Source organism: Gadus morhua, chromosome 4 (genome assembly GCF_902167405.1).
Source record: "Gadus morhua chromosome 4, gadMor3.0, whole genome shotgun sequence".
NCBI classification, from domain to species: domain Eukaryota; kingdom Metazoa; phylum Chordata; class Actinopteri; order Gadiformes; family Gadidae; genus Gadus; species Gadus morhua.
The window spans coordinates 33,070,074-33,079,524 of NC_044051.1; the positions used below are offsets into that span (position 1 = coordinate 33,070,074).

Here is a 9,451-nt window from a genome sequence, read left to right on the forward strand (position 1 = left end):
CAAATGGGACAGTGAGGAGAAAGGGAGATATTTATATAATATTCAATAAAGTGTTAATGTTAAAATAAGGTATAGTGGTCAGAGGAAGGATGAACACATTTTGATAAGGTTAAGGTTGGGGCACAGTGCACTAAATAAAACAATGAATTTGATAGGTGAACACCACACTGGATTATGTGAGGGGTGCCAGGTAGAGGAGACAGTGGAACATGTTTTAATGAACTGTAGTGGTTATGGGATGGAGAGGGAAAGTATGAAAAATCAATTGAGAGAATTGGGTATGCAGGAGTTTACTTTGGAAAATATTTTAAGATTAATGAAGAGGAATTGTATAAAAGTATTGTTTGGCTTTTTGAGAGAAACAGGGTTATATGATAGGATATAGAGTAGAAAGAAGGTGTGAATGAGTGAGTGTTTGGATATTTTTTTTTTGTTTTGATTCATTAACTAGATCAGAAGAGGGCGGTAATGCACCAAGTTGTGAATGCCATCCGCCGTAAAACCCCAAGAAGAAGAAGAAGAAGAAGAAGAAAAAGAAAAAGAGCGAATCATCGCAGTTGCTCAGTGTTTGGATGTACAAAACCTCGAAAAAGTAAGTTAACTAACGCCATATCATTGTGTTGCTGTACTGTATATGGTTACCTTGTAGCATTATAATGTTGCTTTAGCATTAGCGCCACAGCTAACAGCCAAGCTACTGTCGCTAATGTAACGGTAGATAGCATCAGTTATGTGTGTAAATACCATGGACCTATTAAAGAAAGGACAGCGGACTAATACATTGCCGCCCATTCATAACTATAAATACACGCACTGTAACTCGAGTGTGCACCTCAGCAAGCAAGGGGCATCATACGAGAATGGGCACAATTCAACAAAGGGGGTACAGGCACTGATCTCTACTGCTTGGATACCAAGGGAATAAAATGTTTAACAAAGTCTGCTCACCATACAACAAACGAATACAACTGTATTTTACCGGCCACTGGACCGCAGTAGTTCTAGCGTTTTACTGATGAGGAGATTGACCTGTTAAACTCATCCTGAATACATATGGGGCGTTCCTGGGAACCCGTGTTTTCGCCCCCTTCTACCCTCTTGTACTCCCAGTTATAGCTGGTTATTTACGGGCAAAAAAGTGTACCTGGAACACACTATTATAGGCATGTTTTCCCCTTCACACCTGATTCAAATCAAAGGGTTATTAGCAGATTTCTGCAGAGCTTGATGTCACGGTATTGAGTTGATGAACTTTAAAATATCAAATCAATGATGTAATATCATTTCATATAACTAATTTTAGTATGAGGCTAATGTAATTCACTAAACATGCTTATCTTATATCTTCTTACAACTTGCTGCTGGACTATATACAATATAAAAAATGTAGTACTGATTTTACTTTGTTCTCTCTAAGCAGGCCAGCTCATCAAGTGCTTACATTCAGCAGCTTCTCTCAGGGATGTTGCCTGCCAGACGGAGCACCTGGAAACGCATACTGTAGGCACACAGCTATCCTTAAAGTCTTTGCAGCCCCATTTTAAAAATGAAGGTGTTTACTTTCCTCATTGAGTATTTTTGTTCTTTGATTTGGTAGATTCTTGGCAGCATAGATTCTAGGCTGATGCTAGATTCTATCTGCGCTAAAAAGCCTGGTCCTCTTTGGAAAAGCATCATGACCAGCGCCCTGCACGAGTCAAACTTGGGAGTTGCATTTCATAGATGGAATCAGTCAAGAGCCCAGAAGGGTTTCAAGCCCGAGGCCACATGAGCTGGTTTATCATTCTCAAACATCAATGAATTCATAATGTATGAATGTTAGCTGAACAGCTTAGAGGGAATGACACATTGTTGCTTTTTAGTGTCCAAATAGAATTATTGTGCTTCCCTAGCATGTCATGTTGTGCTCAGATCACTTTGCGCTGGTGTTCGTTGAGTGTCCTTAACCTGGCCAACCACTTGAGCTTTGAGTCTAGGGAGGAGCTGGAGGAGACGTCCCTCTCCAAAACTGTGAATCTTTGTCAGCAAGCAGTACACATTTTAAACCCTCTGTGTTAATGTTGCGTACATTTAAAGAGTTTCTTTAACTTGTACAGATACACTATGCCTCCCTTTATGCAAATAATGTATCAAAACAATTACTTTTTCCTTTTTTTCTCCCTCTGCAGAAGACTGCGATGCCTTTGTAGACCGTAGCACTCAGTGTGGCACCACCTCAAAGATTCTGGCGGTGGTCGCCCCTGGCTCCTCCCACTGGTCCCGTCACAGCGAGGAACTGGTGGTTAGCAGAATAAAGAATATTTTGGCATTTTTGCACTTGTAAATAGTTAATCGCGTTTTAACCTACACTTAGATGTGAACTCATTCTTGCATGCAAGGGTCTTGAATCCACAAAAAAAAATACACAGGCAAGACATTGAAATTGCAGGGCGTGCCAAGCCGCGACCGAACAAGCTTGGCAGTGTAAAAACGGCTAATCTGTCAGTAGTGGGGATTGACAACTATTCTGTGAAAATGAAAGAATATGTCTTGTGTTTGTTTCCTTCTTTATGTGTAAAGCAGCAGACCCCAGACACCATTTCAATCAAGGTTGAAGAGGATATTGGTGGAGGCATGCCCGCCACAGGTTAGTAATACACATTGCATCTATGCAAGAAAACAACCATGATCAACTGAGAATGTATTTGATTCTACCTGCGCTAAAAAGCCTGGTCCTCTTTGGAAAAGCATCATGACCAGCTCCCTGCTAAAACAAAAGTTATACTTGGGAGTTGCATTTCAAAGATGGAATCAGTCAAGAGCCCAGAAGGGTTTCAAGACAGATGCCACATGAGCTGGTTTATCATTCTCAAACATCAATGAATTCATAATGCATGAATATTAGCTGATCAGCTTAGAGGGAAGGAGACTTGTTGCTTTTTAGTGTCGTTATAGAGTTATTGCGCTTCGCATTTCATGTTGTGATCAGATCACTTTGCGCTGGTGTTCGTTGAGTGTCCTTAACCTGGCCAACCACTTCAGCTTTGAGTCTAGGGAGGAGGGTGCTGGAGGTGACGTCCCTCTCCAAAACTGTGAATCTTTGTCAGCAGTACACATTTTAAACCCTCTGTGTCAATGTTACATACATTTAAAGAGTATCTCTCACGTGTACAAATACACAATGCCTCCCTTTATGCAAATAATGTACCAAAACAATACATTTTTCCATTTTTTCTCCGTCTGCAGAAGACTGCGATGCCTTTGGAGACCGTAGCACTCAGCGTGGCGTCACCTCAGAGATTCTGGGTGTGGACGCCCCTGGCTCCTCCCACTGGTCCAGTCGCTGCGAGGAATTGGTGGTTAGCAAAATAAAGAATATGTTTCCATTTTTGCACTTGTAAATAGTTAATCGCGTTTTAGCCTACACTCAGATGTGAACTCATTCTTGCATGCGAGGGTCTTGAATCCAAAAAAAAAATACGCAGGCAAGACATTGAAATTGCAGGGCGTGCCAAGCCACGACCGAACCAGCTTGGCAGTGTAAAAACGCCTAATGTGTCAGTAGTGGGGATTGACAACTATTCTGTGAAAATGAAAGAATGTCTTGTGTGTGTTTCTTTCTTTATGTGGAAAGCAGCAGACCCCAGACACCATTTCAATCAAGCTTGAAGAGGATATTGGTGGAGGCATGCCCGGCACAGGTTAGTAATACACATTGCATCAATGCAAGAAAACAACCTTGATAAACTGAGAATGTACTTGATTCTACCTGCGCTAAAAAGCCTGGTCCTCTTTGGAAAAGCATCAGGACCAGAGCCCTGCTAAAACACAAGTTAAACTTGGGAGTTGCATTTCAAAGATGGAATTAGTCAAGAACCCAGAAGGGTTTGACAGATGCCACATGAGCTGGTTTATCATTCTGAAACATCAATGAATTCATAATACATGAATGTTAGCTGATCAGCTTAGAGCAGGGGTCTCAAACTCAATTTACCTGGGGGCCGCTGGAGGTAGAGTTTGGGTGAGGCTGGGCCGCATCAAGTATTCCACAATAAAGTACAAATATGCAGTAGTTCGCAATTGGTCCACTGAGCTCCGTTGGTACTTTTATGCACACCGAACTTGACCGCTGTCAAGGAAAGTGGATTTATTGCCTGATTCACGTCTTTGTTCGTAAGTAGTCCGGTAAGCGTGTCCGGTGGCTAAGCGACGGGACATGGGTGTTTATTAATTACGTGTTCGCGTATCGTAGTGTCCGAGATAACTAGATGAGTAGGCTACTACTAGTACTTTTGCAGGCTGACGTTAAAATACTTCTTAAGGGAGATAGGGCTGGGCGATATATCGATATTTAAAATATATCGATATTTTTTCAAACGCGATATGAAACGAGACCATATCGTCAATATCGATATAATTTAATTTGCGTTGAAATTACAGCACATTTGTTCCAAATAACACCAGTTTCGAACCGCGCCTGCCGCCTGCTATTTCGTAACTCCTGCTTATGTCTCTCCCGCTCTGCCTCCGGCTCACACACACAGTCTCTGCCTGCCCCCCCCCCCCCTCCACTGACTCGCGTCACCTTTTGAAACATGAGCCGTGTTCGAAATCGTTCACTATTCATTGGGTATTTTAAGTGCACTATATTGTGCATGAAATTAACCACTTAGAATTCGAACACCACTACAAAATGGCGAGCACCCTATATAGTGCACTATATCCGTGATGGGGAACGATTTCGAACACAGCTATGAAGTCCGCCTGCGCATGCAGCTCCGAGGAGCTTGTTTGCAAGCGAAAGACCAACGGCTCCATAGTATGGATGGTTTGGATATAAGTTGTCTGACGAATTACAAAATCACGTAATTTGTGGAGAGTGTTTAAAAACTGTCGCAACCAAAGGGTTGCAATTCTGTCCATAATATTCCGGAGGTGCACACAGCTTTTGGCCGTGATATTATATATTATAATGTTCTCAAATACGAGGCGGAGGTGGTCTGTCACAAAGCATCTAAGCTCCTCCCCTTACTCTGCCTGGCCCGCCCAGAGACGTTGGCCCGCCAATGAGACACGACCGTGCGAGCGCCACATGTGTGTGTGTGTGTGTGTGTGTGTGTGTGTGAACACACACACTGTAACGCAAGGGTTTCTTGTCGGTTCTTTGACGTCTCTTGTATTTCCACAACAAGACTGTATTGGGGGTCATCTGAGCCATGGTTGAGAAGGAATTTGGGGTAAAGGAACTTTGGCTTTGGCTCGCTGAAGTACATGAACTGCGATATGCCTCCTGTGTGTTCTAGAATATTTACAGAACACGGAATAAAGGCTATGTGCACCTCGCCATTGCATACATCCACTGTAAACAGAGCGCATGGTACCGTGGCTGCACGGCAGAATTTCGGGAACGTCTTTGAATACTGTGTTAGTTGCCCACTAATACCTATATTAAAGAATACATACAATCATGTCATGTCCGCCCCCCCCCACGCAGTCGTTACGGTTCATAATATTTCGGAGGCGCACAAAGCTTTTGGCCGTGATGTTATAGATTATAATGTTCTCAAATACGAGGCGGAGACAGTGTCTAGTCCACGGTTTATTCAACCATCAAACTGTATTCAATTCCGAACGGTAGAAATAGTAATATCAAATCTGCGCTCGGAGCCCCCCCCCCCCTTCGACAAATATCGATATTTATCTTATATCGATATTCTGCTTGAAGATATCGAGATATGACTTTTGGTCCATATCGCCCAGCCCTAAAGGGAGACCACTCTCTCGCACCAGTCTTGGCTGCGGACTCGCATTTAAATTCCTCTTGTTTGCGGTGGCGGTGGGGGTAAATATACAGATCGGACGTAGCTGTGCTGTCCTCCTTCTTAATTGAAGGAGCAGGCAGAGAAAAGCCTTTCCTGCTGTGCTTTCATTAAAATCAAATTCACAATGCCAAATTGTGATAAGACGCCCATTATGTCGCCGCTGGTCCAGAGATGTTTCAGGACACATCACGGACGGACATAACGGACACTTTTGTTACTGCCGGGTATGTTCAGCGAGGTTCGTGGTATACCCCCCAGGTCTTACTGAAGGCATTTATTTAATGGTCAAAATATTATTAATCAGTGGCGTAAATATCGACGGTGCAACCGGTGCACCTGCCCGGGGGCCCAGACGCTGTCACCCCCCCCCCCCCCCCCCCCCGTCAACAGCTCAGCGCAAGGCATGCACGGTCCAACGCCCCCCCCCCCCCCCCCCCCACCCCCTCTCTCATCAACTAACAACTTGGGTGCACCATAAATACGAGCTGGTGCCCCCAAATTTTAAATTTAGGCGCACCAGTTCACCCAAGGAAAAAGTTTGTCTGGAGCACATCCTAGGCGCGCAGATGATTGCGGCAGAGAAACTGATTTGTTTAAACTTCCATGGTCAAATATTTTTGAGAGATGCATGTAATAATTTCTTAAATGTACCACATGATTTTATCTCATGATGTATAAATTTCAATTATTATGTGTCTGCCTCAACTTGATACAAAACACTCTTTCACACCGTCGATATTTCCTCTCCCACTGGACACACAGGAAGACAAGCACACGCGCACACACACACACACACACACACACACACACACACACACACACACACACCTACCAACACCTACCGACGTATCCAGGCCAATGCAGTTATAAAATGCAATCAAACATGTCAAAACATAGACATTTTCTATAAATAGCCTACCAACGTTTGCAGTGAGAAAAACTGACGCACATTTAATGCTCAGGGATATGAAGCTCCACAACTTGAGGAACTCGGTTGCTAAGCGGTTCGTTTCAGATGCTTCAGTAAGCTCGAAATACATCAGAGGAGTCACACAGGAGAGAAGGGCGTATCTCCAGCGCACACTAGTGGTGGATTCAATGATTCGTTTCCGTGACCCAGTTCGCATGATTCAGTTCGCCACGAGGAGTCGTTCGCGAATCGTTCGTTCGTTCGTTCAGTCGAGTTTCCGGTAGCACTAACTCCACTGAGTCTGACTGACTCAGCTGAGAACCGTGCAATGGGGTCCATTCCATGATACGATTTACCGCTACCAGAAACCAGGCTGAACAAACATACGATTCGTGAACGACTCCTCCCAGTTCAGTCGAGTTTCCGAACGAACGAGAGAGACGAACCGGTTCAGTTCGTTCGTCCTAAAGGCTCGGTCATTCGAACCGGTTCGAGAACGAACGAGCCAACACTAGCGCACACACACTTGGGAGAAGCCATACCATTGGCTTACGTACATTTCACCTCCGTCTTATGCAAGGTTTTTGTGCGCAGCAAGCTTTATAAATGAGGCCCCTGGGCAAGCGCAGCGACTCAGCAAAAAGAAGAAAAAGTGACTAAACTTTGATGTCATGTAGGGGGCCACAAAATATCGTCCGGCGGGCCGCGGGTTTGAAAGCACTGGCTTAGAGGGAAGGTTGTTGCTTTTTACTGTCGAAATAGAATTATTGCTCTTGCCTCGCATTTCATATTGTGATCAGGTCATTTTGCGCTGGTGTTTGTGTTGTCCTTGACCTGGCCAACCACTTCGTGGTTGTCCTTAACCTGGCCAACCACTTGAGCTTTGAGTCTACGGAGGAGGGGGCTGGAGGTGACGTCCCTCTCCAAAACTGTGAATCTTTGTCAGCAAGCATTACACATTTTAAACCCTCTGTGTTAATGTTGCAGACATTTAAAGAGTTTCTTTAACTTGTACAAATACACAATGCCTCCCTTTATGCAAATAATGTATCAAAACAATTACTTTTTCCTTTTTTTCTCCCTCTGCAGAAGACTTCGATGCCTTTGGACACCGTAGCACTCAGCGTGGCGCCGCCTCAAAGATTCTGGCGGTGGTCGCCCCTGGCTCCTCCCACTGGTCCAGTCACAGCGAGGAACTGGTGGTTAGCAGAATAAAGAATATTTTGGCATTTTTGCACTTGTAAATAGTTAATCGCGTTTTAACCTACACTCAGATGTGAACTCATTCTCGCATGCGAGGGTCTTGAATCCACAAAAAAAAAATACACAGGCAAGACATTGAAATTGCAGGGCGTGCCAAGCCGCGACCGAACCAGCTTGGCAGTGTAAAAACGCCTAATCTGTCAGTAGTGGGGATTGACAACTATTCTGTGAAAATGAAAGAATATGTCTTGTGTTTGTTTCCTTCTTTATGTGGAAAGCAGCAGACCCCAGACACCATTTCAATCAAGGTTGAAGAGGATATTGGTGGAGGCATGCCCGCCGTAGGTTAGTAATACACATAGCATTTATGCAAGAAAACAACCATGATCAACTGAGAATGTACTTGATTCTACCTGCACTAAAAAGCCTGGTCCTCTTTGGAAAAGCATCATGACCAGCGCCCTGCTAAAACAAAAGTTAAACTTGGGAGTTGCATTTCAAAGATGGAATCAGTCAAGAGCCCAGAAGGGTTTCAAGACAGATGCCACATGAGCTGGTTTATCATTCTCAAACATCAATGAATTCATGATGTATGAATGTTAGCTGATCAGGTTAGAGGGAAGGACACATTGTTGCTTTTTAGTGTCAAAAACATGTTGTGATCAGGTCACTTTGCGCTGGTCCTCGTTGAGTGTCCTTAACCTGGCCATTGGCCAACCACTTGAGCTTTGAGTCTAGGGAGGAGGGACGTCCCTCTCCAAAATTGTGAATCTTTGTCAGCAATACACATTTTAAACCCTCTGTGTCAATGTTGCATGCATATAAAGAGTTTCTCTCACGTGTACAAATACACAATGCCTGCCTTTATGCAAATAATGTATCAAAACATTTGATTTTTAGGGGTCCAAGCCAACAGGTTGGATCCCTATTGTTTTTGTAAGGATTTTTCCTATTATTAGGGGTCCAAGCCAACAGGTTGGATCCCTATTGTTTTTGTAAGGATTTTTATTATTATACTACCTCCCCGTGAAAGTGGAACTACAGCCCAAACCGTAAATGGTGCACACGCGCCAATTGCATGACTAGATCCAGAATCGGCACCGCTACTCAGATAACAAAATCCAGACACGCCGGTCCCTAGGTGGCGCTATACCAAGGAATACGCGTTTGGGGCTATAACTCCCACATCGAACCTCCCACAGTCCAAAAACTTGTACACAGAGATGCACTGGAGTCTGCTGCATCTTTTGGCATAGGCCACGCCCATTTGCGTCTATAATTTTTTTTCACAAAATCGCGAAAACCGCAAAACTGTTTTTTTCGCTACTCCTCCCACATTTCTTGACCAATCGACACCAAACTTTGCACACGACATCTTCAGACGCACACGCAAAGGAATCGTGAGACAGTTTTTTGATCCGACCTTCGACGACGAAACGGTAGCGTTTTGAATATTGGTTTATGAGCTAAATTAGACGTGGAAAATCAAAAATCCAAGGAAATCCAAAATTAGACATCGGAACGAGTCCAAATTGTA

The 9,451-nt window shown here is 43.9% G+C and overlaps 1 long non-coding RNA gene across 4 annotated transcripts; it reads left to right on the top strand.

The window, feature by feature from the left end:
* Positions 1–482: 482 nt before the first annotated feature.
* Positions 483–2,622, top strand: LOC115542412 (uncharacterized). Of its 4 annotated transcripts, none has more exons than XR_003976522.1 (4): positions 483–592; positions 1,418–1,500; positions 2,169–2,281; positions 2,563–2,622. It is a non-coding gene; the product is annotated as an uncharacterized LOC115542412 (long non-coding RNA). The 4 variants fall into 4 exon arrangements; XR_003976521.1 differs by having other exon boundaries at positions 1,421–1,500; XR_003976520.1 differs by having other exon boundaries at positions 2,560–2,616.
* The last annotated feature ends 6,829 nt before the right edge of the window (positions 2,623–9,451 follow it).